Source organism: Phalangium opilio, unplaced genomic scaffold (assembly GCF_054372755.1).
Source record: "Phalangium opilio isolate 3A_F unplaced genomic scaffold, DU_Popi_V2 ptg000019l_1, whole genome shotgun sequence".
NCBI lineage: Eukaryota > Metazoa > Arthropoda > Arachnida > Opiliones > Phalangiidae > Phalangium > Phalangium opilio.
The window spans coordinates 6,065,646-6,091,560 of record NW_028324152.1 but is presented as its reverse complement, the minus strand read 5'-3'; the positions used below and the strand labels follow the sequence as shown (position 1 = coordinate 6,091,560).

At 44.8% G+C, this 25,915-nt stretch overlaps 10 non-coding genes and 20 pseudogenes across 10 annotated transcripts; 13 read left to right on the top strand and 17 right to left on the bottom strand.

Moving 5' to 3' along the window:
* Positions 1–118: 118 nt before the first annotated feature.
* On the bottom strand, positions 119–237 carry LOC149700865 (5S ribosomal RNA; annotated as a pseudogene).
* A 361-nt stretch (positions 238–598) lies between these two features.
* Positions 599–717, bottom strand: LOC149700864 (5S ribosomal RNA). Its single transcript, XR_016382343.1, has one exon. It is a non-coding gene; the product is annotated as a 5S ribosomal RNA (ribosomal RNA).
* Positions 718–854: 137 nt separating this feature from the next.
* On the bottom strand, positions 855–973 carry LOC149700863 (5S ribosomal RNA; annotated as a pseudogene).
* Positions 974–1,109: 136 nt separating this feature from the next.
* Positions 1,110–1,228, bottom strand: LOC149700862 (5S ribosomal RNA; annotated as a pseudogene).
* A 360-nt stretch (positions 1,229–1,588) lies between these two features.
* On the bottom strand, positions 1,589–1,707 carry LOC149700861 (5S ribosomal RNA; annotated as a pseudogene).
* A 133-nt stretch (positions 1,708–1,840) lies between these two features.
* LOC149700860 (5S ribosomal RNA) lies at positions 1,841–1,959 on the bottom strand (annotated as a pseudogene).
* A 136-nt stretch (positions 1,960–2,095) lies between these two features.
* Positions 2,096–2,214, bottom strand: LOC149700859 (5S ribosomal RNA; annotated as a pseudogene).
* Positions 2,215–2,574: 360 nt separating this feature from the next.
* On the bottom strand, positions 2,575–2,693 carry LOC149700858 (5S ribosomal RNA). The gene has a single exon (XR_016382342.1). It is a non-coding gene; the product is annotated as a 5S ribosomal RNA (ribosomal RNA).
* A 137-nt stretch (positions 2,694–2,830) lies between these two features.
* LOC149700857 (5S ribosomal RNA) lies at positions 2,831–2,949 on the bottom strand (annotated as a pseudogene).
* A 136-nt stretch (positions 2,950–3,085) lies between these two features.
* LOC149700856 (5S ribosomal RNA) lies at positions 3,086–3,204 on the bottom strand (annotated as a pseudogene).
* A 360-nt stretch (positions 3,205–3,564) lies between these two features.
* Positions 3,565–3,683, bottom strand: LOC149700855 (5S ribosomal RNA). Its single transcript, XR_016382340.1, has one exon. It is a non-coding gene; the product is annotated as a 5S ribosomal RNA (ribosomal RNA).
* A 137-nt stretch (positions 3,684–3,820) lies between these two features.
* LOC149700854 (5S ribosomal RNA) lies at positions 3,821–3,939 on the bottom strand (annotated as a pseudogene).
* Positions 3,940–4,075: 136 nt separating this feature from the next.
* Positions 4,076–4,194, bottom strand: LOC149700853 (5S ribosomal RNA). The gene has a single exon (XR_016382179.1). It is a non-coding gene; the product is annotated as a 5S ribosomal RNA (ribosomal RNA).
* A 361-nt stretch (positions 4,195–4,555) lies between these two features.
* On the bottom strand, positions 4,556–4,673 carry LOC149700852 (5S ribosomal RNA; annotated as a pseudogene).
* A 359-nt stretch (positions 4,674–5,032) lies between these two features.
* LOC149700851 (5S ribosomal RNA) lies at positions 5,033–5,151 on the bottom strand. Its single transcript, XR_016382397.1, has one exon. It is a non-coding gene; the product is annotated as a 5S ribosomal RNA (ribosomal RNA).
* Positions 5,152–5,273: 122 nt separating this feature from the next.
* Positions 5,274–5,376, bottom strand: LOC149700850 (5S ribosomal RNA; annotated as a pseudogene).
* Positions 5,377–6,018: 642 nt separating this feature from the next.
* Positions 6,019–6,092, bottom strand: TRNAY-GUA (transfer RNA tyrosine (anticodon GUA)). Its single transcript has one exon. It is a non-coding gene; the product is annotated as a tRNA-Tyr (tRNA).
* A 2,365-nt stretch (positions 6,093–8,457) lies between these two features.
* Positions 8,458–8,575, top strand: LOC149700848 (5S ribosomal RNA; annotated as a pseudogene).
* Positions 8,576–8,936: 361 nt separating this feature from the next.
* LOC149700847 (5S ribosomal RNA) lies at positions 8,937–9,055 on the top strand (annotated as a pseudogene).
* Positions 9,056–9,193: 138 nt separating this feature from the next.
* LOC149700846 (5S ribosomal RNA) lies at positions 9,194–9,312 on the top strand (annotated as a pseudogene).
* Positions 9,313–9,672: 360 nt separating this feature from the next.
* Positions 9,673–9,791, top strand: LOC149700845 (5S ribosomal RNA; annotated as a pseudogene).
* A 136-nt stretch (positions 9,792–9,927) lies between these two features.
* LOC149700844 (5S ribosomal RNA) lies at positions 9,928–10,046 on the top strand. Its single transcript, XR_016382253.1, has one exon. It is a non-coding gene; the product is annotated as a 5S ribosomal RNA (ribosomal RNA).
* A 136-nt stretch (positions 10,047–10,182) lies between these two features.
* Positions 10,183–10,301, top strand: LOC149700843 (5S ribosomal RNA). Its single transcript, XR_016382339.1, has one exon. It is a non-coding gene; the product is annotated as a 5S ribosomal RNA (ribosomal RNA).
* Positions 10,302–10,661: 360 nt separating this feature from the next.
* On the top strand, positions 10,662–10,780 carry LOC149700842 (5S ribosomal RNA; annotated as a pseudogene).
* Positions 10,781–10,916: 136 nt separating this feature from the next.
* On the top strand, positions 10,917–11,035 carry LOC149700841 (5S ribosomal RNA; annotated as a pseudogene).
* Positions 11,036–11,171: 136 nt separating this feature from the next.
* Positions 11,172–11,290, top strand: LOC149700840 (5S ribosomal RNA; annotated as a pseudogene).
* A 136-nt stretch (positions 11,291–11,426) lies between these two features.
* On the top strand, positions 11,427–11,545 carry LOC149700839 (5S ribosomal RNA). Its single transcript, XR_016382338.1, has one exon. It is a non-coding gene; the product is annotated as a 5S ribosomal RNA (ribosomal RNA).
* Positions 11,546–11,905: 360 nt separating this feature from the next.
* LOC149700838 (5S ribosomal RNA) lies at positions 11,906–12,024 on the top strand (annotated as a pseudogene).
* Positions 12,025–12,160: 136 nt separating this feature from the next.
* LOC149700837 (5S ribosomal RNA) lies at positions 12,161–12,295 on the top strand (annotated as a pseudogene).
* A 7,312-nt stretch (positions 12,296–19,607) lies between these two features.
* On the top strand, positions 19,608–19,680 carry TRNAN-GUU (transfer RNA asparagine (anticodon GUU)). The gene has a single exon. It is a non-coding gene; the product is annotated as a tRNA-Asn (tRNA).
* The last annotated feature ends 6,235 nt before the right edge of the window (positions 19,681–25,915 follow it).

Genomic DNA, 25,915 nt, shown 5'->3' with positions numbered 1-25,915 from the left:
TTCGAATTTAAATTAAGTGCGACAAATTAACCTTCATCTTTTTAAAACAATAACAAATAGAAAATATGTTTGCTTTTTTCATATCTATTGGAATTTAAAAGAGGAAAAAAAGTGAAAAAGCCAACGGCACGCAGTGTTCCTAAGTGGTCTCCCTCCCAAGTACTGACTGCGCTCGACGCTGCTTAACTTCGGTGATCGTACGAGAACCGGTGTATTCCGCGTGACATGGCCGTTGCCGAGAGTCCTAGTTAATAATTTGAATTTAATTATCCTTCCTCTTATAAAACAATAACAAAAAGAAGGTATGTTTGCTTTTTTCATATCTGGTGGATTTTAACAAGAGAAAACAAAAAGGAAAAAGCGAACGGCACGCAGTGTTCCCAAGTACTCGCTGCGCTCGACGCTGCTTAACTTCCGTGATCGGACGAGAACCGGTGTTTTCAGCGTGATATGGCCGTTGCCGAGAGTGCTAGTTAATAATTCGAATTTAAATTAAGTGAGACAAATTAACCTTCATCTTTTTAAAACAATAACAAAAAGAAAATATGTTTCCTTTTTTGAAATCCATTGGAATTTAAAAGAGGAAAAAAAGAGAAAAAGCCAACGGCACGCACTGTTCCTAAGTGGTCTCCCTCCCAAGTACTGACTTCGCTCGACGCTGCTTAACTTCGGTGATCGGACGAGAACCGGTGTTCTCAGCGTGATATGGCCGTTGCCGAGAGTGCTAGTTAATAATTCGAATTTAAATTAAGTGAGACAAATTAACCTTCATCTTTTTAAAACAATAACAAAAAGAAAATATGTTTGCTCTTTTCATATCTATTGGAATTTAAAAGAGGAAAAAAAAGTGAAAAAGCCAACGGCACACAGTGTTCCTAACTGGTCTCCCTCCCAAGTACTGACTGCGCTCGACGCTTCTTAACTTCGGTGATCGGACGAGAACCGGTTTTTTCAGCGGGATATGGCCGTTGCCGAGAGTGCTAGTTAATAATTCGAATTTAAATTAAGTGCGACAAATTAACCTTCATCTTTTTAAAACAATAACAAATAGAAAATATGTTTGCTTTTTTCATATCTATTGGAATTTAAAAAAGGAAAAAAAGTGAAAAAGCCAACGGCACGCAGTGTTCCTAAGTGGTCTCCCTCCCAAGTACTGACTGCTCTCGACGCTGCTTAACTTCGGTGATCGGACGAGAACCGGTGTATTCAGCGTGACATGGCCGTTGCCGAGAGTCCTAGTTAATAATTTGAATTTAATTATCCTTCCTCTTATAAAACAATAACAAATAGAAGGTATGTTTGCTTTTATCATATCTGGTGGATTTTAAAAGAGGAAACAAAAAGGAAAAAGCGATCGGCACGCAGTGTTCCCAAGTACTCGCTGCGCTCGACGCTGCTTAACTTCCGTGATCGGACGAGAACCGGTGTTTTCAGCGTGATATGGCCGTTGCCGAGAGTGCTAGTTAATAATTCGAATTTAAATTAAGTGAGACAAATTAACCTTCATCTTTTTAAAACAATAACAAAAAGAAAATATGTTTCCTTTTTTGAAATCCATTGGAATTTAAAAGAGGAAAAAAAGAGAAAAAGCCAACGGCACGCACTGTTCCTAAGTGGTCTCCCTCCCAAGTACTGACTTCGCTCGACGCTGCTTAACTTCGGTGATCGGACGAGAACCGGTGTTCTCAGCGTAATATGGCCGTTGCCGAGAGTGCTAGTTAATAATTCGAATTTAAATTAAGTGAGACAAATTAACCATCTTTTTAAAACAATAACAAAAAGAAAATATGTTTGCTCTTTTCATATCTATTGGAATTTAAAAGAGGAAAAAAAGTGAAAAAGCCAACGGCACACAGTGTTCCTAACTGGTCTCCCTCCCAAGTACTGACTGCGCTCGACGCTTCTTAACTTCGGTGATCGGACGAGAACCGGTTTTTTCAGCGGGATATGGCCGTTGCCGAGAGTGCTAGTTAATAATTCGAATTTAAATTAAGTGCGACAAATTAACCTTCATCTTTTTAAAACAATAACAAATAGAAAATATGTTTGCTTTTTTCATATCTATTGGAATTTAAAAAAGGAAAAAAAGTGAAAAAGCCAACGGCACGCAGTGTTCCTAAGTGGTCTCCCTCCCAAGTACTGACTGCTCTCGACGCTGCTTAACTTCGGTGATCGGACGAGAACCGGTGTATTCAGCGTGACATGGCCGTTGCCGAGAGTCCTAGTTAATAATTTGAATTTAATTATCCTTCCTCTTATAAAACAATAACAAAAAGAAGGTATGTTTGCTTTTATCATATCTGGTGGATTTTAAAAGAGGAAACAAAAAGGAAAAAGCGATCGGCACGCAGTGTTCCCAAGTACTCGCTGCGCTCGACGCTGCTTAACTTCCGTGATCGGACGAGAACCGGTGTTTTCAGCGTGATATGGCCGTTGCCGAGAGTGCTAGTTAATAATTCGAATTTAAATTAAGTGAGACAAATTAACCTTCATCTTTTTAAAACAATAACAAAAAGAAAATATGTTTCCTTTTTTGAAATCCATTGGAATTTAAAAGAGGAAAAAAAGAGAAAAAGCCAACGGCACGCACTGTTCCTAAGTGGTCTCCCTCCCAAGTACTGACTTCGCTCGACGCTGCTTAACTTCGGTGATCGGACGAGAACCGGTGTTCTCAGCGTGATATGGCCGTTGCCGAGAGTGCTAGTTAATAATTCGAATTTAAATTAAGTGAGACAAATTAACCTTCATCTTTTTAAAACAATAACAAAAAGAAAATATGTTTGCTCTTTTCATATCTATTGGAATTTAAAAGAGGAAAAAAAAGTGAAAAAGCCAACGGCACACAGTGTTCCTAACTGGTCTGCCTCCCAAGTACTGACTGCGCTCGACGCTTCTTAACTTCGGTGATCGGACGAGAACCGGTGTTTTCAGCGGGATATGGCCGTTGCCGAGAGTGCTAGTTAATAATTCGAATTTAAATTAAGTGCGACAAATTAACCTTCATCTTTTTAAAACAATAACAAATAGAAAATATGTTTGCTTTTTTCATATCTATTGGAATTTAAAAAAGGAAAAAAAGTGAAAAAGCCAACGGCACGCAGTGTTCCTAAGTGGTCTCCCTCCCAAGTACTGACTGCTCTCGACGCTGCTTAACTTCGGTGATCGGACGAGAACCGGTGTATTCAGCGTGACATGGCCGTTGCCGAGAGTCCTAGTTAATAATTTGAATTTAATTATCCTTCCTCATATAAAACAATAACAAAAAGAAGGTATGTTTGCTTTTATCATATCTGGTGGATTTTAAAAGAGGAAACAAAAAGGAAAAAGCGATCGGCACGCAGTGTTCCCAAGTACTCGCTGCGCTCGACGCTGCTTAACTTCCGTGATCGGACGAGAACCGGTGTTTTCAGCGTGATATGGCCGTTGCCGAGAGTGCTAGTTAATAATTCGAATTTAAATTAAGTGAGACAAATTAACCTTCATCTTTTTAAAACAATAACAAAAAGAAAATATGTTTCCTTTTTTGAAATCCATTGGAATTTAAAAGAGGAAAAAAAGAGAAAAAGCCAACGGCACGCACTGTTCCTAAGTGGTCTCCCTCCCAAGTACTGACTTCGCTCGACGCTGCTTAACTTCGGTGATCGGACGAGAACCGGTGTTCTCAGCGTGATATGGCCGTTGCCGAGAGTGCTAGTTAATAATTCGAATTTAAATTAAGTGAGACAAATTAACCTTCATCTTTTTAAAACAATAACAAAAAGAAAATATGTTTGCTCTTTTCATATCTATTGGAATTTAAAAGAGGAAAAAAAAGTGAAAAAGCCAACGGCACACAGTGTTCCTAACTGGTCTCCCTCCCAAGTACTGACTGCGCTCGACGCTGCTTAACTTCGGTGATCGGACGAGAACCGGTGTTTTCAGCGGGATATGGCCGTTGCCGAGAGTGCTAGTTAATAATTCGAATTTAAATTAAGTGCGACAAATTAACCTTCATCTTTTTAAAACAATAACAAATAGAAAATATGTTTGCTTTTTTCATATCTATTGGAATTTAAAAGAGGAAAAAAAGTGAAAAAGCCAACGGCACGCAGTGTTCCTAAGTGGTCTCCCTCCCAAGTACTGACTGCGCTCGACGCTGCTTAACTTCGGTGATCGGACGAGAACCGGTGTATTCAGCGTGACATGGCCGTTGCCGAGAGTCCTAGTTAATAATTTGAATTTAATTATCCTTCCTCTTATAAAACAATAACAAAAAGAAGGTATGTTTGCTTTTTTCATATCTGGTGGATTTTAACAAGAGGAAACAAAAAGGAAAAAGCGAACGTCACGCAGTGTTCCCAAGTACTCGCTGCGCTCGACGCTGCTTAACTTCCGTGATCGGACGAGAACCGGTGTTTTCAGCGTGATATGGCCGTTGCCGAGAGTGCTAGTTAATAATTCGAATTTAAATTAAGTGAGACAAATTAACCTTCATCTTTTTAAAACAATAACAAAAAGAAAATATGTTTACTTTTTTGAAATCCATTGGAATTTAAAAGAGGAAAAAAAGAGAAAAAGCCAACGGCACGCACTGTTCCTAAGTGATCTCCCTCCCAAGTACTGACTTCGCTCGACGCTGCTTAACTGCGGTGATCGGACGAGAACCGGTGTTCTCAGCGTGATATGGCATTGCCGAGAGTGCTACTTAATAATTCGAATTTAATTAACCTTCATATTTATAAAACAATAACAAAAAGAACATATGTTTGGATTTTTCATATCTGGTGGAATTTAAAAGAGGAAACAAAAAGGAAAAGCCAAAGACACGCAGTGTTCCCAAGTACTGACTGCGCTCGACGCTACTTAACTTCGGTGATCGGACGAGAACCGGTGTTTTCAGCGTGATATGGCCGTTGCCGAGAGTGCTAGTTAATAAATCGAATTTAAATTGAGTGAGACAAATTAACCTTCATATTTTTAAAACAATAACAAAAAGAAAATGTTTGCTCTTTTCATATCTATTGGAATTTAAAAGAGGAAAAAAAAGTGAAAAAGCCAACGGCACGCAGTGTTCCTAAGTGGTCTCCCTCCCAAGTACTGACTGCGCTCGACGCTGCTTAACTTCGGTGATCGGACGAGAACCGGTGTTTTCAGCGTGATATGGCCGTTGCCGAGAGTGCTACTTAATAATTTGAATTTAATTAACCTTCATCTTTATAAAACAATAACAAAAAGAAGATATGTTTGGTTTTTTCATATCTGGTGGAATTTAAAAGAGGAAACAGAAAGGAAAAAGCCAACGGCTCGCAGTGTTCCCAAGTACTGACTGCGCTAGACGCTGCTTAACTTCGGTGATCGGACGAGAACCGGTGTTTTCAGCGTGATATGGCCGTTGCCGAGAGTGCTAGTTAATAATTTGAATTTTATTAACCTTCATCTTTATAAATAAATAAATAACAAAAAGAAAATATGTTTGCTTTTTTCATATCTGCTGGAATTTAAAAGAGGAAACAAAAAGGAAAAAGCCAACGGCACGCAGTGTTTCCAAGTACTGACTGCGCTCGACGCTGCTTAACTTTGGTGATCGGACGAGAACCGATGTTTTCAGCGTGATATGGCCGTTCCCGAGAGTGCTAGTTAATAATTCGAATTTAAATTAAGTGAGACAAATTAACCTTCATCTTTTTAAAACATTAACAAAAAGAAAATATGACTTTTTACGTTACATTTGAGATCTTACAACACCGCTCCCGGGTGGGCTCGAACCACCAACCATTCGGTTAACAGCCGAACGCGCTAACCATTGCGCCACGGAAGCTCAAAAATTAAACGGTCGTCAGGTATTGTGGAAAAACTTTGGCTTTTTACGTTACATTTGAGATCCCACAACACCGCTCCCGGGTGGGCTCGAACCACAAACCTATTGGTTAACAGCCGAACGCGCTAACCATTGAGCCACGAAAGCTCAGAAATTAAATGGTTGTCACGTACTGTGGAAAAGTTTTGACATTTTACGCTTCATCTGAGACCACACAACACCTCTCCCGGGTGGGCTCGAACCACCAAGCCTTTCGGCTTACAGCCGAACGCGCTAACCATTGCGCCACGGAAGCCCAAAGATTAAATTTTCGTCAGGTATTGTGGAAAAACTTTGGATTTTTACGTCACATCTGAGAGCTCACAACACCGCTCACGGATGGGCTCGAACCACCAACCTTTCGGTTAACAGCCGAACGCGCTAACCTTTGCGCCACGGAAGCCCAAAAATTCAATGGTTGTCACGTATTGTGGAAAAACTTTGGCTTTTTACGTTACATTTGAGACTTCACAACACCGCTCCCGGGTGGGCTCCAACCACTAACCTTTTGGTTAACAGCCGAACGCGCTAACCATTGCACCACGGAAGCCCAAAATTAAACGGTCGTCAGGTATTGTGGAAAAACTTTGGCTTTTTACGTTACATTTGAGATCCCACAACACCGCTCCCGGGTGGGCTCGAACCACCAACCATTCGGTTAACAGCCGAACGCGCTAACCATTGCGCCACGGAAGCTCAAAAATTAAACGGTCGTCAGGTATTGTGGAAAAACTTTGGCTTTTTACGTTACATTTGAGATCCCACAACACCGCTCCCGGGTGGGCTCGAACCACAAACCTATTGGTTAACAGCCGAACGCGCTAACCATTGAGCCACGAAAGCTCAGAAATTAAATGGTTGTCACGTACTGTGGAAAAGTTTTGACATTTTACGCTTCATCTGAGACCACACAACACCTCTCCCGGGTGGGCTCGAACCACCAAGCCTTTCGGCTTACAGCCGAACGCGCTAACCTTTGCGCCACGGAAGCCCAAAAATTCAATGGTCGTCACGTATTGTGGAAAAACTTAGGCTTTTTTCGATACATTTGAGATCCCACAACACCGCTCCCGGTTGGGCTCGAACCACCAACCTTTCAGTTAACAGCCGAACGCGCTAACCATTGCGCCACGGAAGCCCAAAAGTTAAATGGTCGTCAGGTATTGTGGAAGATATTTGGCTTTTTACGTTACATTTTAGACTTCACAACAACGCTCCCGGGTGGACTCGAACCACCAACCTTTTGGTTAACATCCGAACGCGCTAACAATGGAGCCAAGGAAGCTCAGAAATGAAATGGTCGTCAGGTATTATGGAAAAACTTTGAATTTTTACGTCACATCTGAGATATCACAACACCGCTCACGGATGGGCTCAAACCACCAACCTTTCGGTTAACAGCTGAACGCGCTAACCTTTGCGCCACGGAAGCCCAAAAATTCAATGGTCGTCACGTATTGTGGAAAAACTTTGGCTTTTTACGTTACATCTAAGACCTCACAACACCGCTCCCGGATGGGCTCGAACCACCAACCTTTCGGTAAACAGCCGACGGCGCTAACCATTGCGCCACGGAAGCTCAGAAATTAAATGGTCGTCAGGTATTGTGGAAAATCTTTGGCTTTTTACGTTACATTTGAGAGCTCACAACACCGCTCACGGATGGGCTCGAACCACCAACCTTTCGGTTAACAGCCGAACGCGCTAACCATTGCGCCACGGAAGCTCAGAAATTAAATGGTTGTCACGTATTGTGGAAAAGTTTTGACATTTTACGCTACATCTGAGACCGCACAACACCTCTCCCGGGTGGGCTCGAACCACCAAGCCTTTCGGCTAACAGCCGAACGCGCTAACCATTGCTACACGGAAGCCCAAAGATTAAATGTTCGTCAGGTATTGTGGAAAAACTTTGGATTTTTACGTTACATGTGAGATCTCACAACACCGCTCCCGGGTGGGCTCGAACCACCAACCTTTCGGTTAACAGCCGAACGCACTAACCATTGCGCCACGGAAGCCCAAAATTTAAATGTTCGTCAGGTATTGTGGAAAAACTTTCACTTTTTACGTCATATCTGAGACCTCACAACACCGCTCACGGATGGGCTCGAACCACCAACCTTTCGGTTAACAGCCGAACGCGCTAACCATTGCGCCACGGAAGCCCAATAATTAAATGGTCGTCAGGTATTGTGGAGAAACTTTGGCATTTTACGATACATTTGAGATCCCACAACACCGCTCCCGGGTGGGCTCGAACACCCAACCTATTGGTTAACAGCCGAACGCGCTAACCATTGAGCTACGGAAGCTCAGAAATTAAATGGTTGTCACGTATTGTGGAAACGTTTTGACATTTTACGCTACATCTGACACCCCACAACACCTCTCACGGGTGGGCTCATATCACGCTGAAAACACCGGTTCTCGTCCGATCACCGAAGTTAAGCAGCGTCTAGCGCAGTCAGTACTTGGGAACACTGCGTGCCGTTGGCTTTTTCCTTTCTGTTTCCTCTTTTAAATTCCACCAGATATGAAAAAACCAAACATATCTTCTTTTTGTTATTGTTTTATAAAGATGAAGGTTAATTAAATTCAAATTATTAAGTAGCACTCTCGGCAATGCCATATTACGCTGAGAACACCGGTTCTCGTCCGATCACCGCAGTTAAGCAGCGTCGAGCGAAGTCAGTACTTGGGAGGGAGACCACTTAGGAACAGTGCGTGCCGTTGGCTTTTTCTCTTTTTTTCCTCTTTTAAATTCCAATGGATTTCAAAAAAGGAAACATATTTTCTTTTTGTTATTGTTTTAAAAAGATGAAGGTTAATTTGTCTCACTTAATTTAAATTCGAATTATTAGCTAGCACTCTCAGCAACGGCCATATCACGCTGAAAACACCGGTTCTCGTCCGATCACCGAAGTTAAGCAGCGTCGACTGCACTTAGTACTTGGGAACACTGCGTGCCGTTGGCTTTTTCCTTTTTGTTTCCTCTTTTAAATTCCACCAGAAATGAAAAAAGCAAACATATCTTCTTTTTGTTATTGTTTTATAAAGATGAAGGTTAATTAAATTCAAATTATTAAGTAGCACTCTCGGCAACGGCCATATCACGCTGAAAACACCGGTTCTCGTCGGATCACTGAAGTTAAGCAGCGTCGAGCGCAGTCAGTACTTGGGAGGGAGACCACTTAGGAACACTGCGTGCCGTTAGCTTTTTCACTTTTTTTTTTTGTCTTTTAAATCCAATAGATATGAAAAAAGCAAACATATTTTCTATTTGTTATTGTTTTAAAAAGATGAAGGCTAATTTGTCGCACTTAATTTAAATTCGAATTATTAACTAGCACTCTCGGCAACGGCCATATCCCGCTGAAAACACCGGTTCTCGTCCGATCACCGAAGTTAAGCAGCGTCGAGCGCAGTCGGTACTTGGGAGGGAGACCAAATAGGAACAGTGCGTGCCGTTGGCTTTTTCTCTTTTTTTTCTCTTTTAAATTCCAATGGATTTCAAAAAAGGAAACATATTTTCTTTTTGTTATTGTTTTAAAAAGATGAAGGTTAATTTCTCTCACTTAATTTAAATTCGAATTATTAACTAGCACTCTCAGCAACGGCCATATCACGCTGAAAACACCGGTTTTCGTCCGATCACGGAAGTTAAGCAGCGTCGAGCGCAGCGAGTACTTGGGAACACTGCGTGCCGTTCGCTTTTTCCTTTTTGTTTCCTCTTTTGAAATCCACCAGATATGAAAAAAGCAAACATACCTTCTTTTTGTTATTGTTTTATAAGAGGAAGGATAATTAAATTCAAATTATTAACTAGGACTCTCGGCAACGGCCATGTCACGCTGAATACACCGGTTCTCGTCCGATCACCGAAGTTAAGCAGTGTCGAGCGCAGTCAGTACTTGGGAGGGAGACCACTTATGATTACTGCGTGCCGTTGGCTTTTTCACTTTTTTTCCTCTTTTAAATTCCAATAGATATGAAAAAAGCAAACATATTTTCTATTTGTTATTGTTTTTAAAAGATGAAGGCTAATTTGTCGCACTTAATTTAAATTCGAATTATTAACTAGCACTCTCGCCAACGGCCATATCCCGCTGAAAACACCGGTTCTCGTCCGATCACCGAAGTTAAGCAGCGTCGAGCGCAGTCGGTACTTGGGAGGGAGACCAGTTAGGAACACTGTGTGCCGTTGGCTTTTTCACTTTTTTTCCTCTTTTAAATTCCAATAGATATGAAAAGAGCAAACATATTTTCTTTTTGTTATTGTCTTAAAAAGATGAAGGTTAATTTGTCTCACTTAATTTAAATTCGAATTATTAACTAGCACTCTCGGCAACGGCCATATCACGCTGAGAACACCGGTTCTCGTCCGATCACCGAAGTTAAGCAGCGTCGAGCGAAGTCAGTACTTGGGAGGGAGACCACTTAGGAACAGTGCGTGCCGTTGGCTTTTTCTCTTTTTTTCCTCTTTTAAATTCCAATGGATTTCAAAAAAGGAAGCATATTTTCTTTTTGTTATTGTTTTAAAAAGATGAAGGTTAATTTGTCTCACTTAATTTAAATTCCAATTATTAACTTGCACTCTCGGCAACGGCCATATCACGCTGAAAACACCGGTTCTCGTCCGATCACGGAAGTTAAGCAGCGTCGAGCGCAGCGAGTACTTGGGAACACTGCGTGCCGATCGCTTTTTCCTTTTTGTTTCCTCTTTTAAAATCCACCAGATATGATAAAAGCAAACATACCTTCTTTTTGTTATTGTTTTATAAGAGGAAGGATAATTAAATTCAAATTATTAACTAGGACTCTCGGCAACGGCCATGTCACGCTGAATACACCGGTTCTCGTCCGATCACCGAAGTTAAGCAGCGTCGAGAGCAGTCAGTACTTGGGAGGGAGACCACTTAGGAACACTGCGTGCCGTTGGCTTTTTCACTTTTTTTCCTCTTTTAAATTCCAATAGATATGAAAAAAGCAAACATATTTTCTATTTGTTATTGTTTTAAAAAGATGAAGGTTAATTTGTCGCACTTAATTTAAATTCGAATTATTAACTAGCACTCTCGGCAACGGCCATATCCCGCTGAAAACACCGGTTCTCGTCCGATCACCGAAGTTAAGCAACGTCGAGCGCAGTCAGTACTTGGGAGGGAGACCAGTTAGGAACACTGTGTGCCGTTGGCTTTTTCACTTTTTTTCCTCTTTTAAATTCCAATAGATATGAAAAGAGCAAACATATTTTCTTATTGTTATTGTTTTAAAAAGATGAAGGTTAATTTGTCTCACTTAATTTAAATTCGAATTATTAACTAGCACTCTCGGCAACGGCCATATCACGCTGAGAACACCGGTTCTCGTCCGATCACCGAAGTTAAGCAGCGTCGAGCGAAGTCAGTACTTGGGAGGGAGACCACTTAGGAACAGTGTGTGCCGTTGGCTTTTTCTCTTTTTTTCCTCTTTTAAATTCCAATGGATTTCAAAAAAGGAAACATATTTTCTTTTTGTTATTGTTTTAAAAAGATGAAGGTTAATTTGTCTCACTTAATTTAAATTCGAATTATTAACTAGCACTCTCGGCAACGGCCATATCACGCTGAGAACACCGGTTCTCGTCCGATCACCGAAGTTAAGCAGCGTCGAGCGAAGTCAGTACTTGGGAGGGAGACCACTTAGGAACAGTGCGTGCCGTTGGCTTTTTCTCTTTTTTTCCACTTTTAAATTCCAATGGATTTCAAAAAAGGAAACATATTTTCTTTTTGTTATTGTTTTAAAAAGATGAAGGTTAATTTGTCTCACTTAATTTAAATTCGAATTATTAACTAGCACTCTCGGCAACGGCCATATCACGCTGAAATCACCGGTTCTCGTCCGATCACGGAAGTTAAGCAGCGTCGACCGCAGCGAGTACTTGGGAACACTGCGTGCCGTTCGGCTTTTCCTTTTTGTTTCCTCTTTTAAAATCCACCAGATATGAAAAAAGCAAACATACCTTCTTTTTGTTATTGTTTTATAAGATGAAGGTTAATTAAATTCAAATTATTAACTAGCACTCTCGGCAACGGCCATGTCACGCTGAATACACCGGTTCTCGACCGAGCACCGAAGTTAAGCAGCGTCGAGCGCAGTCAGTACTTGGGAGGGAGACCACTTAGGAACACTGCGTGCCGTTGGCTTTTTCACTTTTTTTCCTCTTTTAAATTCCAATAGACATGAAAAAAGCAAACATATTTTCTATTTGTTATTGTTTTAAAAAGATGAAGGTTAATTTGTCGCACTTAATTTAAATTCGAATTATTAACTAGCACTCTCGGCTACGGCCATATCACGCTGAAAACACCGGTTCTCGTCTAATCACCGAAGTTAAGCAGCGTCGAGCGCAGTCAGTACTTGGGAGGGAGAGTACTTGGGAGGGAGACCACTTAGGAACACTGCGTGCCGTTGGCTTCTTCACTTTTTTTTCCTCTTTTAAATTCCAATAGATTTCAAAAAAGCAAACATATTTTCTTTTTGTTATTGTTTTAAAGGATGAAGGTAAATTTGTCTCACTTAATTTATATTCGAATTATTAACTAGCACTCTCGGCAACGGCCATATCACGCTGAAAACACCGGTTCTCGTCCGATCACCGAAGTTAAACGAAAGGTTGGTGGTTCGAGCCCATCCGTTCCACAATACGTGACGACCATTTAATTTTTGGGCTTCCGTGGCGCAATGGTTAGCGCGTTCGGCTGTTAGCCGAAAGGCTTGGTGGTTCAAGCCCACCCGGGAGAGGTGTTGTTCGGTCTCAGATGTAGCATAAAATGTCAAAACTTTTCCACAATACGTGACAACCATTAAATTTCTGAGCTTCCGTGGCTCAATGGTTAGCTCGTTCGTCTGTTATCTAATAGGTTTGTGGTTCGAGCCCACCCGGGAGCGGTGTTGTGGGATCTCAAATGTAACGTAAAAAGTCAAAGTTCTTCCACAATACCTGACGACCATTTAATTTTTGGGCTTCCGTGGCGCAATGGTTAGCGCGTTCGGCTTTTAACCGAAAGGTTGGTGGTTCGAGCCCATCCGTGAGCGGTGTTATGAGGTCTCTGATGTGACGTAAAAAGTCAAAGTTTTTCCACAATACCTAACGAACATTTGAATTTTGGGCTTCCGTGGCGCAATGGTTAGCGCGTTCGGCTGTTAACCGAAAGGTTGGCGGTTCGAGCCCACCCGGGTGCGGTGTTGTGAGATCTCACATGTAACGTAAAAAACCAAAGATTTTCACCAATACCTGACGAACATTTAATCTTTGGGCTTCCGTGTAGCAATGGTTAGCGCGTTCGGCTGTTAGCCGAAAGGCTTGGTGGTTCGAGCCCACCCGGGAGAGGTGTTGTGCGGTCTCAGATGTATAGTAAAATGTCAAAACTTTTCCACAATACGTGACAACCATTTAATTTCTGAGCTTCCGTGGCGCAATGGTTAGCGCGTTCGGCTGTTAAACGAAAGGTTGGTGGTTCGAGCCCACCCGGGAGCGGTGTTGTGGGATCTCAAATGTAACGTAAAAAGCCAAAGTTTTTCCACAATACCTGAAGACCGTTTAATTTTTGAGCTTCCGTGGCGCAATGGTTAGCGCGTTCGGCTGTTAACCGAAAGGTTGGTGGTTCGAGCCCACACGGGAGCGGTGTTGTGAGATCTCACATGCAACGTAAAAAGCCAAAGATTTTCCACAATACCTGACGACCATTTAATTTTTGGGCTTCCGTGGCGCAAAGGTTAGCGCGTTCGGCTGTTCACCGAAAGGTTGGTGGTTCGAGCCCATGCGTGAGCGGTGTTGTGAGCTCTCAGATGTGACGTAAAAAGTTAAAGTTTTTCTACAATACCTGACGAACATTTAATTTTTGGGCTTCCGTGGCGCAATGGTTAGCGCCTTCGGCTGTTAACCGAAGGGTTGGTGGTTCGAGCCCACCCGGGAGCGGTGTTGTAAGATCTCAAATGTAACGTAAAAAGCCAAAGTTTTTCCACAATACCTGACGACCATTTAATTTTTGGGCTTCCGTGGCGCAATGGTTAGCGCGTTCGGCTGTTAACCGAAAGGTTGGTGGTTCGAGCCCATCCGTGAGCGGTGTTGTGAGGTCTCAGATGTGACGTAAAAAGTCAAAGTTTTTCCACAATACCTGACGACCGTTTAATTTTTGAGCTTCCGTGGCGCAATGGTTAGCGCCTTCGGCTGTTAACCGGAGGGTTGGTGGTTCGAGCCCACCCGGGAGCGGTGTTGTAAGATCTCAAATGTAACGTAAAAAGCCAAAGTTTTTCCACAATACCTGACGACCATTTAATTTTTGGGCTTCCGTGGCGCAATGGTTAGCGCGTTCGGCTGTTAACCGAAAGGTTGGTGGTTCGAGCCCATCCGTGAGCGGTGTTGTGAGGTCTCAGATGTGACGTAAAAAGTCAAAGTTTTTCCACAATACCTGACGAACATTAAATTTTTGGGCTTCCGTGGCTCAATGGTTAGCGCGTTCGGCTGTTTACCAATAAGTTTGTGGTTCGAGCCCACCCGGGAGCGGTGTTGTGGGATCTCAAATGTAACGTAAAAAACCAAAGTTTCTCCACAATACCTGACGACCATTTCATTTCTGAGCTTCCTTGGCTCCATGGTTAGCGCGTTCGGCTGTTAACCAGGAGGCTGGTGGTTCGAGCCCACCCGGAAGTGGTGTTGTGGGGTCTCAGATGTAGCGTAAAAAGTCAAAACTGTTCCACAATACGTGACAACCATTTAATTTCTGAGCTTCCTTGGCTCCATTGTTAGCGCGTTCGGCTGTTAACCGAAAGGTTGGTGGTTCGAGCCCACCCGGGAGCGGTGTTGTGAGCTCTCAGATGTGACGTAAAAAGTTAAAGTTTTTCCACAATACCTGACGGCCATTTAATTTTTGGGCTTCCGTGGCGCAAAGGTTAGCGCGTTCGGCTGTTAACCAGGAGGCTGGTGGTTCGAGCCCACCCGGAAGTGGTGTTGTGGGGTCTCAGATGTAGCGTAAAAAGTCAAAACTGTTCCACAATACGTGACAACCATTTAATTTCTGAGCTTCCTTGGCTCCATTGTTAGCGCGTTCGGCTGTTAACCGAAAGGTTGGTGGTTCGAGCCCACCCGGGAGCGGTGTTGTAAGATCTAAAATGTAACGTAAAAAGCCAAAGTTTTTCCACAATACCTGACGACCATTTAATTTTTGGGCTTCCTTGGCGCAAAGGTTAGCGCGTTCGGCTGTTCACCGAAAGGTTGGTGGTTCGAGCCCATGCGTGAGCGGTGTTGTGAGCTCTCAGATGTGACGTAAAAAGTTAAAGTTTTTCTACAATACCTGACGAACATTTAATTTTTGGGCTTCCGTGGCGCAATGGTTAGCGCCTTCGGCTGTTAACCGAAGGGTTGGTGGTTCGAGCCCACCCGGGAGCGGTGTTGTAAGATCTCAAATGTAACGTAAAAAGCCAAAGTTTTTCCACAATACCTGACGACCATTTAATTTTTGGGCTTCCGTGGCGCAATGGTTAGCGCGTTCGGCTGTTAACCGAAAGGTTGGTGGTTCGAGCCCATCCGTGAGCGGTGTTGTGAGGTCTCAGATGTGACGTAAAAAGTCAAAGTTTTTCCACAATACCTGACGACCGTTTAATTTTTGAGCTTCCGTGGCGCAATGGTTAGCGCCTTCGGCTGTTAACCGGAGGGTTGGTGGTTCGAGCCCACCCGGGAGCGGTGTTGTAAGATCTCAAATGTAACGTAAAAAGCCAAAGTTTTTCCACAATACCTGACGACCATTTAATTTTTGGGCTTCCGTGGCGCAATGGTTAGCGCGTTCGGCTGTTAACCGAAAGGTTGGTGGTTCGAGCCCATCCGTGAGCGGTGTTGTGAGGTCTCAGATGTGACGTAAAAAGTCAAAGTTTTTCCACAATACCTGACGAACATTAAATTTTTGGGCTTCCGTGGCTCAATGGTTAGCGCGTTCGGCTGTTTACCAATAAGTTTGTGGTTCGAGCCCACCCGGGAGCGGTGTTGTGGGATCTCAAATGTAACGTAAAAAACCAAAGTTTCTCCACAATACCTGACGACCATTTCATTTCTGAGCTTCCTTGGCTCCATGGTTAGCGCGTTCGGCTGTTAACCAGGAGGCTGGTGGTTCGAGCCCACCCGGAAGTGGTGTTGTGGGGTCTCAGATGTAGCGTAAAAAGTCAAAACTGTTCCACAATACGTGACAACCATTTAATTTCTGAGCTTCCTTGGCTCCATTGTTAGCGCGTTCGGCTGTTAACCGAAAGGTTGGTGGTTCGAGCCCACCCGGGAGCGGTGTTGTGAGCTCTCAGATGTGACGTAAAAAGTTAAAGTTTTTCCACAATACCTGACGGCCATTTAATTTTTGGGCTTCCGTGGCGCAAAGGTTAGCGCGTTCGGCTGTTAACCAGGAGGCTGGTGGTTCGAGCCCACCCGGAAGTGGTGTTGTGGGGTCTCAGATGTAGCGTAAAAAGTCAAAACTGTTCCACAATACGTGACAACCATTTAATTTCTGAGCTTCCTTGGCTCCATTGTTAGCGCGTTCGGCTGTTAACCGAAAGGTTGGTGGTTCGAGCCCACCCGGGAGCGGTGTTGTAAGATCTAAAATGTAACGTAAAAAGCCAAAGTTTTTCCACAATACCTGACGACCATTTAATTTTTGGGCTTCCTTGGCGCAAAGGTTAGCGCGTTCGGCTGTTAACCGAAAGGTTGGTGGTTCGAGCCCATCCGTGAGCGGTGTTGTGAGCTCTCAGATGTGACGTAAAAAGTTAAAGTTTTTCCACAATACCTGACGGCCATTTATATTTTGGGCTTCCGTGGCGCAAAGGTTAGCGCGTTCGGCTGTTAACCGAAAGGTTGGTGGTTCGAGCCCATCCGTGAGCGGTGTTGTGAGCTCTCAGATGTGACGTAAAAATCCAAAGTTTTTCCACAATACCTGACGAAAATTTAATCTTTGGGCTTCCGTGGCGCAATGGTTAGCGCGTTCGGCTGTTAGCCGAAAGGCTTGGTGGTTCAAGCCCACCCGGGAGAGGTGTTGTGTGGTCTCAGATGAAGCGTAAAATGTCAAAACTTTTCCACAATACGTGACGACCGTTTAATTTTTGAGCTTCCGGGGGCAATGGTTAGCGCGTTCGGCTGTTAACCGAAGGGTTGGTGGTTCGAGCCCACCCGGGAGCGGTGTTGTAAGATCTCAAATGTAACGTAAAAAGCCAAAGTTTTTCCACAATACCTGACGACCATTTAATTTTTGGGCTTCCGTGGCGCAATGGTTAGCGCGTTCGGCTGTTAACCGAAAGGTTGGTGGTTCGAGCCCATCCGTGAGCGGTGTTGTGAGGTCTCTGATGTGACGTAAAGAGTCAAAGTTTTTCCACAATACGTGACGACCATTTAATTTTTGGGATTCCGTGGCGCAATGGTTAGCGCGTTCGGCTGTTTGCCGAAAGGCTTGGTGGTTCGAGCCCACCCGGGAGAGGTGTTGTGCGGTCTCAGATGTAGCGTAAAATGTCAAAACTTTTCCACAATACGTGACAACCATTACATTTCTGAGCTTCCGTGGCTCAATGGTTAGCGCGTTCGGCTGTTATCTAATAGGTTTGTGGTTCGAGCCCACCCGGGAGTGGTGTTGTGGGATCTCAAATGTAACGTAAAAAGCCAAAGTTTTTCCACAATACCTGACGACCGTTTAATTTTTGAGCTTCCGTGGCGCAATGATTAGCGCGTTCGGCTGTTAACCGAAAGGTTGGTGGTTCGAGCCCATCCGTGAGCGGTGTTGTGAGGTCTCAGATGTGACGTAAAAAGTCAAAGTTTTTCCACAATACCTGACGAACATTAAATTTTTGGGCTTCCGTGGCGCAATGGTTAGCGCCGTCGGCTGTTAACCGAAAGGTTGGTGGTTCGAGCCCATCCGGGAGCGGTGTTGTGAGGTCTTAGATGTAACGTAAAATTCAGAGTTTTTTAAAAATAACTGACGAACATTTAATTTTTGGGCTTCCGTGGCGCAATGGTTAGCGCGTTCGGCTTTTATCTAATAGGTTTGTGGTTCGAGCACACCCGGGAGCGGTGTTGTGGGATCTCAAATTTAACGTAAAAAGTCAAAGTTTTTCCACCATACCTGACGACCGTTTAATTTCTGAGCTTCCGTGGCTCAATGGTTAGCGCGTTCGGCTGTTTACCAATAAGTTTGTGGTTCGAGCCCACCCGGGAGCGGTGTTGTGGGATCTCAAATGTAACGTAAAAAACCAAAGTATTTCCACAATACCTGACGACCACTTCATTTCTGAGCTTCCTTGGCTCCATGGTTAGCGCGTTCGGCTGTTAACCGAGAGGCTGGTGGTTCGAGCCCACCCGGAAGTGGTGTTGTGGGGTCTCAGATGTAGCGTAAAAAGTCAAAACTGTTCCACAATACGTGACAACCATTTAATTTCTGAGCTTCCTTGGCTCCATTGTTAGCGCGTTCGGCTGTTAACCGAAAGGTTGGTGGTTCGAGCCCACCCGGGAGCGGTGTTGTAAGATCTAAAATGTAACGTAAAAAGCCAAAGTTTTTCCACAATACCTGACGACCATTTAATTTTTGGGCTTCCTTGGCGCAAAGGTTAGCGCGTTCGGCTGTTAACCGAAAGGTTGGTGGTTCGAGCCCATCCGTGAGCGGTGTTGTGAGCTCTCAGATGTGACGTAAAAAGTTAAAGTTTTTCCACAATACCTGACGGCCATTTATATTTTGGGCTTCCGTGGCGCAAAGGTTAGCGCGTTCGGCTGTTAACCGAAAGGTTGGTGGTTCGAGCCCATCCGTGAGCGGTGTTGTGAGCTCTCAGATGTGACGTAAAAATCCAAAGTTTTTCCACAATACCTGACGAAAATTTAATCTTTGGGCTTCCGTGGCGCAATGGTTAGCGCGTTCGGCTGTTAGCCGAAAGGCTTGGTGGTTCAAGCCCACCCGGGAGAGGTGTTGTGTGGTCTCAGATGAAGCGTAAAATGTCAAAACTTTTCCACAATACGTGACGACCGTTTAATTTTTGAGCTTCCGGGGGCAATGGTTAGCGCGTTCGGCTGTTAACCGAAGGGTTGGTGGTTCGAGCCCACCCGGGAGCGGTGTTGTAAGATCTCAAATGTAACGTAAAAAGCCAAAGTTTTTCCACAATACCTGACGACCATTTAATTTTTGGGCTTCCGTGGCGCAATGGTTAGCGCGTTCGGCTGTTAACCGAAAGGTTGGTGGTTCGAGCCCATCCGTGAGCGGTGTTGTGAGGTCTCTGATGTGACGTAAAGAGTCAAAGTTTTTCCACAATACGTGACGACCATTTAATTTTTGGGATTCCGTGGCGCAATGGTTAGCGCGTTCGGCTGTTTGCCGAAAGGCTTGGTGGTTCGAGCCCACCCGGGAGAGGTGTTGTGCGGTCTCAGATGTAGCGTAAAATGTCAAAACTTTTCCACAATACGTGACAACCATTACATTTCTGAGCTTCCGTGGCTCAATGGTTAGCGCGTTCGGCTGTTATCTAATAGGTTTGTGGTTCGAGCCCACCCGGGAGCGGTGTTGTGGGATCTCAAATGTAACGTAAAAAGCCAAAGTTTTTCCACAATACCTGACGACCGTTTAATTTTTGAGCTTCCGTGGCGCAATGATTAGCGCGTTCGGCTGTTAACCGAAAGGTTGGTGGTTCGAGCCCATGCGTGAGCGGTGTTGTGAGCTCTCAGATGTGACGTAAAAAGTTAAAGTTTTTCCACGATACCTGACGAACATTTAATTTTTGGGCTTCCGTGGCGCAATGGTTAGCGCGTTCGGCTGTTAACCGAAAGGTTGGTGGTTCGAGCCCACCCGGGAGCGGTGTTGTGAGATCTCACATGTAACGTAAAAATCCAAAGTTTTTCCACAATACCTGACGAAAATTTAATCTTTGGGCTTCCGTGGCGCAATGGTTAGCGCGTTCGGCTGTTAGCCGAAAGGCTTGTTGGTTCGAGCCCACCTGGGAGTGGTGTTGTGTGGTCTCAGATGTAGCGTAAAATGTCAAAACTTTTCCAAAATACGTGACAACCATTTAATTTCTGAGCTTCCGTGGCGCAATGGTTAGCGCGTTCGGCTGTTAACCAATAGGTTTGTGGTTCGAGCCCACTCGGGAGCGGTGTTTTGGGATCTCAATTGTAACGTAAAAAGCCAAATTTTTTCCACAACACCTGACGACCGTTTAATTTTTGAGCTTCCGTGGCGCAATGGTTAGCGCCTTCGGCTGTTAACCGAAGGGTTGGTGGTTCGAGCCCACCCGGGAGCGGTGTTGTAAGATCTCAAATGTAACGTAAAAAGCCAAAGTTTTTCCACAATACCTGACGAACATTAAATTTTTGGGCTTCCGTGGCGCAATGGTTAGCGCCGTCGGCTGTTAACCGAAAGGTTGGTGGTTCGAGCCCATCCGGCAGCGGTGTTGTGAGGTCTTAGATGTAACGTAAAATTCAGAGTTTTTTAAAAATAACTGACGAACATTTAATTTTTGGGCTTCCGTGGCGCAATGGTTAGCGCGTTCGGCTGTTAATCAAAAGGTTGGTGGTTCGAGCCCACCCGGGAGCGGTGTTGTGAAGTCTCAAATGTATCGAAAAAAGCCTAATTTTCTCCACAATACCTGACGACCATTTAATTTTTGGCCTTCCGTGGCGCAATGGTTAGCGCGTTCGACTGTTAACCGAAAGGCTGGTGGTTCGAGCCCACCCGGAAGAGGTGTTGTGGGGTCTCAGATGTAGCGTAAAATGTCAAAACTTTTCCACAATACGTGACAACCATTTAATGTCTGAGCTTCCGTAGCTCAATGGTTAGCGCGTTCGGCTGTTAACCGAAAGGTTGGTGGTTCGAGCCCATCCGTGAGCGGTGTTGTGAGCTCTCAGATGTGACGTAAAAATCCAAAGTTTTTCCACAATACCTGACGAAAATTTAATCTTTGGGCTTCCGTGGCGCAATGGTTAGCGCGTTCGGCTGTTAGCCGAAAGGCTTGGTGGTTCAAGCCCACCCGGGAGAGGTGTTGTGTGGTCTCAGATGAAGCGTAAAATGTCAAAATTTTTCCACAATACGTGACGACCGTTTAATTTTTGAGCTTCCGAGGGGCAATGGTTAGCGCGTTCGGCTGTTAACCGAAGGGTTGGTGGTTCGAGCCCACCCGGGAGCGGTGTTGTAAGATCTCAAATGTAACGGAAAAAGCCAAAGTTTTTCCACAATACCTGACGACCATTTAATTTTTGGGCTTCCGTGGCGCAATGGTTAGCGCGTTCGGCTGTTAACCGAAAGGTTGGTGGTTCGAGCCCATCCGTGAGCGGTGTTGTGAGGTCTCAGATGTGACGTAAAAAGTCAAAGTTTTTCCACAATACCTGACGAACATTAAATTTTTGGGCTTCCGTGGCGCAATGGTTAGCGCCGTCGGCTGTTAACCGAAAGGTTGGTGGTTCGAGCCCATCCGGGAGCGGTGTTGTGAGGTCTTAGATGTAACGTAAAATTCAGAGTTTTTTAAAAATAACTGACGAACATTTAATTTTTGGGCTTCCGTGGCGCAATGGTTAGCGCGTTCGGCTGTTATCTAATAGGTTTGTGGTTCGAGCACACCCGGGAGCGGTGTTGTGGGATCTCAAATTTAACGTAAAAAGTCAAAGTTTTTCCACCATACCTGACGACCGTTTAATTTCTGAGCTTCCGTGGATTAATGGTTAGCGCGTTCGGCTGTTTACCAATAAGTTTGTGGTTCGAGCCCACCCGGGAGCGGTGTTGTGGGATCTCAAATGTAACGTAAAAATCCAAAGTTTTTCCACAATACCTGACGAAAATTTAATCTTTGGGCTTCCGTGGCGCAATGGTTAGCGCGTTCGGCTGTTAGCCGAAAGGCTTGGTGGTTCAAGCCCACCCGGGAGAGGTGTTGTGTGGTCTCAGATGAAGCGTAAAATGTCAAAACTTTTCCACAATACGTGACGACCGTTTAATTTTTGAGCTTCCGGGGGCAATGGTTAGCGCGTTCGGCTGTTAACCGAAGGGTTGGTGGTTCGAGCCCATCCGGGAGCGGTGTTGTGAGGTCTTAGATTTAACGTAAAAAGTCAAAGTTTTTCCACAATACCTGACGACCATTTCATTTCTGAGCTTCCTTGGCTCCATGGTTAGCGCGTTCGGATGTTAACCAAAAGGTTGGTGGTTCGAGCCCACCCGGGAGCGGTGTTGTGAAGTATCAAATGTAACGTAAAAAGCCAAAGTTTTTCCACAATACCTGACGAAAATTTAATCTTTGGGCTTCCGTGGCGCAATGGTTAGCGCGTTCGGCTGTTAGCCGAAAGGCTTGTTGGTTCGAGCCCACCTGGGAGAGGTGTTGTGTGGTCTCAGATGTAGCGTAAAATGTCAAAACTTTTCCAAAATACGTGACAACCATTTAATTTCTGAGCTTCCGTGGCGCAATGGTTAGCGCGTTCTGCTGTTAACCAATAGGTTTGTGGTTCGAGCCCACCCGGGAGCGGTGTTTTGGGATCTCAATTGTAACGTAAAAAGCCAAATTTTTTCCACAATACCTGACGACCGTTTAATTTTTGAGCTTCCGTGGCGCAATGGTTAGCGCCTTCGGCTGTTAACCGAAGGGTTGGTGGTTCGAGCCCACCCGGGAGCGGTGTTGTAAGATCTCAAATGTAACGTAAAAAGCCAAAGTTTTTCCACAATACCTGACGACCATTTAATTTTTGGGCTTCCGTGGCGCAATGGTTAGCGCGTTCGGCTGTTAACCGAAAGGTTGGTGGTTCGAGCCTATCCGTGAGCGGTGTTGTGAGGTCTCAGATGTGACGTAAAAAGTCAAAGTTTTTCCACAATACCTGACGAACATTAAATTTTTGGGCTTCCGTGGCGCAATGGTTAGCGCCGTCGGCTTTTAACCGAAAGGTTGGTGGTTCGAGCCCACCCGGGAGCGGTGTTGTGAAGTCTCAAATGTATCGAAAAAAGCCTAAGTTTCTCCACAATACCTGACGACCATTTAATTTTTGGGCTTCCGTGGCGCAATGGTTAGCGCGTTCGACTGTTAACCGAAAGGCTGGTGGTTCGAGCCCACCCGGAAGAGGTGTTGTGGGGTCTCAGATGTAGCGTAAAATGTCAAAACTTTTCCACATTACGTGACAACCATTTAATTTCTGAGCTTCCGTAGCTCAATGGTTAGCGCGTTCGGCTGTTAACCGTAAGGATGGTGGTTCGAACCCATCCGGGAGCGGTGTTGTGAGGTCTCAGATGTAACGTAAAAAGTCAAAGTTTTTCCACAATACCTGACGACCATTTCATTTCTGAGCTTCCTTGGCTCCATGGTTAGCGCGTTCGGATGTTAACCAAAAGGTTGGTGGTTCGAGCCCACCCGGGAGCGATGTTGTGAAGTATCAAATGTAACGTAAAAAGCCAAAGTTTTTCCACAATACCTGACGACCGTTTAATTTTTGGGCTTCCGTGGTGCAATGGTTAGCGCGTTCGGCTGTTAACCATAAGGTTGGTGGTTGGAGCCCACCCGGGAGCGGTGTTGTGAAGTATCAAATGTAACGTAAAAAGCCAAAGCTTTTCCACAATACCTGACGACCATTTAATTTTTGGGCTTCCGTGGCGCAATGGTTAGCGCGTTCGGCTGTTAACTGAAAGGTTGGTGGTTCGAGCCCATCCGGGAGCGGTGTTGTGGGATTTCAAATGTATCGAAAAAAGCCTAAGTTTTTCCACAATACGTGACGACCATTTAATTTTTGGGCTTCCGTGGCGCAATGGTTAGCGCGTTCCGCTGTTAGCCGAAAGGCTTGGTGGTCAAGCCCACCCGGGAGCGGTGTTGTGAAGTCTCAAATGTAACGTAAAAAGCCAAATTTTTTCCACAATACCTGACGACCGTTTAATTTTTGAGCTTCCGTGGCGCAATGGTTAGCGCCTTCGGCTGTTATCCGAAGGGTTGGTGGTTCGAGCCCACCCGGGAGCGGTGTTGTAAGATCTCAAATGTAACGTAAAAAGCCAAAGTTTTTCCACAATACCTGACGACCATTTAATTTTTGGGCTTCCGTGGCGCAATGGTTAGCGCGTTCGGCTGTTAACCGAAAGGTTGGTGGTTCGAGCCCATCCGTGAGCGGTGTTGTGAGGTCTCAGATGTGACGTAAAAAGTCAAAGTTTTTCCACAATACCTGACGAACATTAAATTTTTGGGCTTCCGTGGCGCAATGGTTAGCGCCGTCGGCTTTTAACCGAAAGGTTGGTGGTTCGAGCCCATCCGGGAGCGGTGTTGTGAGGTCTTAGATGTAACGTAAAATTCAGAGTTTTTTAAAAATAACTGACGAACATTTAATTTTTGGGCTTCCGTGGCGCAATGGTTAGCGCGTTCGGCTGTTAACCAAAAGGTTGGTGGTTCGAGCCCACCCGGGAGCGGTGTTGTGAAGTCTCAAATGTATCGAAAAAAGCCTAAGTTTCTCCACAATACCTGACGACCATTTAATTTTTGGGCTTCCGTGGCGCAATGGTTAGCGCGTTCGACTGTTAACCGAAAGGCTGGTGGTTCGAGCCCACCCGGAAGAGGTGTTGTGGGGTCTCAGATGTAGCGTAAAATATCAAAACTTTTTCACAATACGTGACAACCATTTAATTTCTGAGCTTCCGTAGCTCAATGGTTAGCGCGTTCGGCTGTTAACCGAAAGGATGGTGGTTCGAGCCCATCCGGGAGCGGTGTTGTGAGGCCTCAGATGTAACGTAAAAAGTCAAAGTTTTTCCACAATACCTGACGACCATTTCATTTCTGAGCTTCCTTGGCTCCATGGTTAGCGCGTTCGGATGTTAACCAAAAGGTTGGTGGTTCGAGCCCACCCGGGAGCGGTGTTGTGAAGTCTCAAATGAAACGTAAAAAGCCAAAGTTTTTCCACAATACCTGACGACCGTTCAATTTTTGGGCTTCCGTGGTGCAATGGTTAGCGCATTCGGCTGTTAACCATAAGGTTGGTGGTTGGAGCCCACCCGGGAGCGGTGTTGTGAAGTATCAAATGTAACGTAAAAAGCCAAAGTTTTTCCACAATACCTGACGACCATTTAATTTTTGGGCTTCCGTGGCGCAATGGTTAGCGCGTTCGGCTGTTAACTGAAAGGTTGGTGGTTCGAGCCCATCCGGGAGCGGTGTTGTGGGATTTCAAATGTATCGAAAAAAGCCTAAGTTTTTCCACAATACGTGACGACCATTTAATTTTTGGGCTTCCGTGGCGCAATGGTTAGCGCGTTCCGCTGTTAGCCGAAAGGCTTGGTGGTTCAAGCCCACCCGGGAGCGGTGTTGTGAAGTCTCAAATGAAACGTAAAAAGCCAAAGTTTTTCCACAATACCTGACGACCGTTCAATTTTTGGGCTTCCGTGGTGCAATGGTTAGCGCATTCGGCTGTTAACCATAAGGTTGGTGGTTGGAGCCCACCCGGGAGCGGTGTTGTGAAGTATCAAATGTAACGTAAAAAGCCAAAGTTTTTCCACAATACCTGACGTACATTGAATCTTTGGGCTTCCGTTGCGCAATGGTTAACGCCGTCGGCTGTTAACCGAAAGGTTGGTGGTTCGAGCCCACCCGGGAGCGGTGTTGTAAGATCTCAAATGTAACGTAAAAAGCCAAAGTTTTTCCACAATACCTGACGACCATTTAATTTTTGGGCTTCCGTGGCGCAATGGTTAGCGCGTTCGGCTGTTAACCGAAAGGTTGGTGGTTCGAGCCCATCCGTGAGCGGTGTTGTGAGGTCTCAGATGTGACGTAAAAAGTCAAAGTTTTTCCACAATACCTGACGAACATTAAATTTTTGGGCTTCCGTGGCGCAATGGTTAGCGCCGTCGGCTTTTAACCGAAAGGTTGGTGGTTCGAGCCCATCCGGGAGCGGTGTTGTGAGGTCTTAGATGTAACGTAAAATTCAGAGTTTTTTAAAAATAACTGACGAACATTTAATTTTTGGGCTTCCGTGGCGCAATGGTTAGCGCGTTCGGCTGTTAACCAAAAGGTTGGTGGTTCGAGCCCACCCGGGAGCGGTGTTGTGAAGTCTCAAATGTATCGAAAAAAGCCTAAGTTTCTCCACAATACCTGACGACC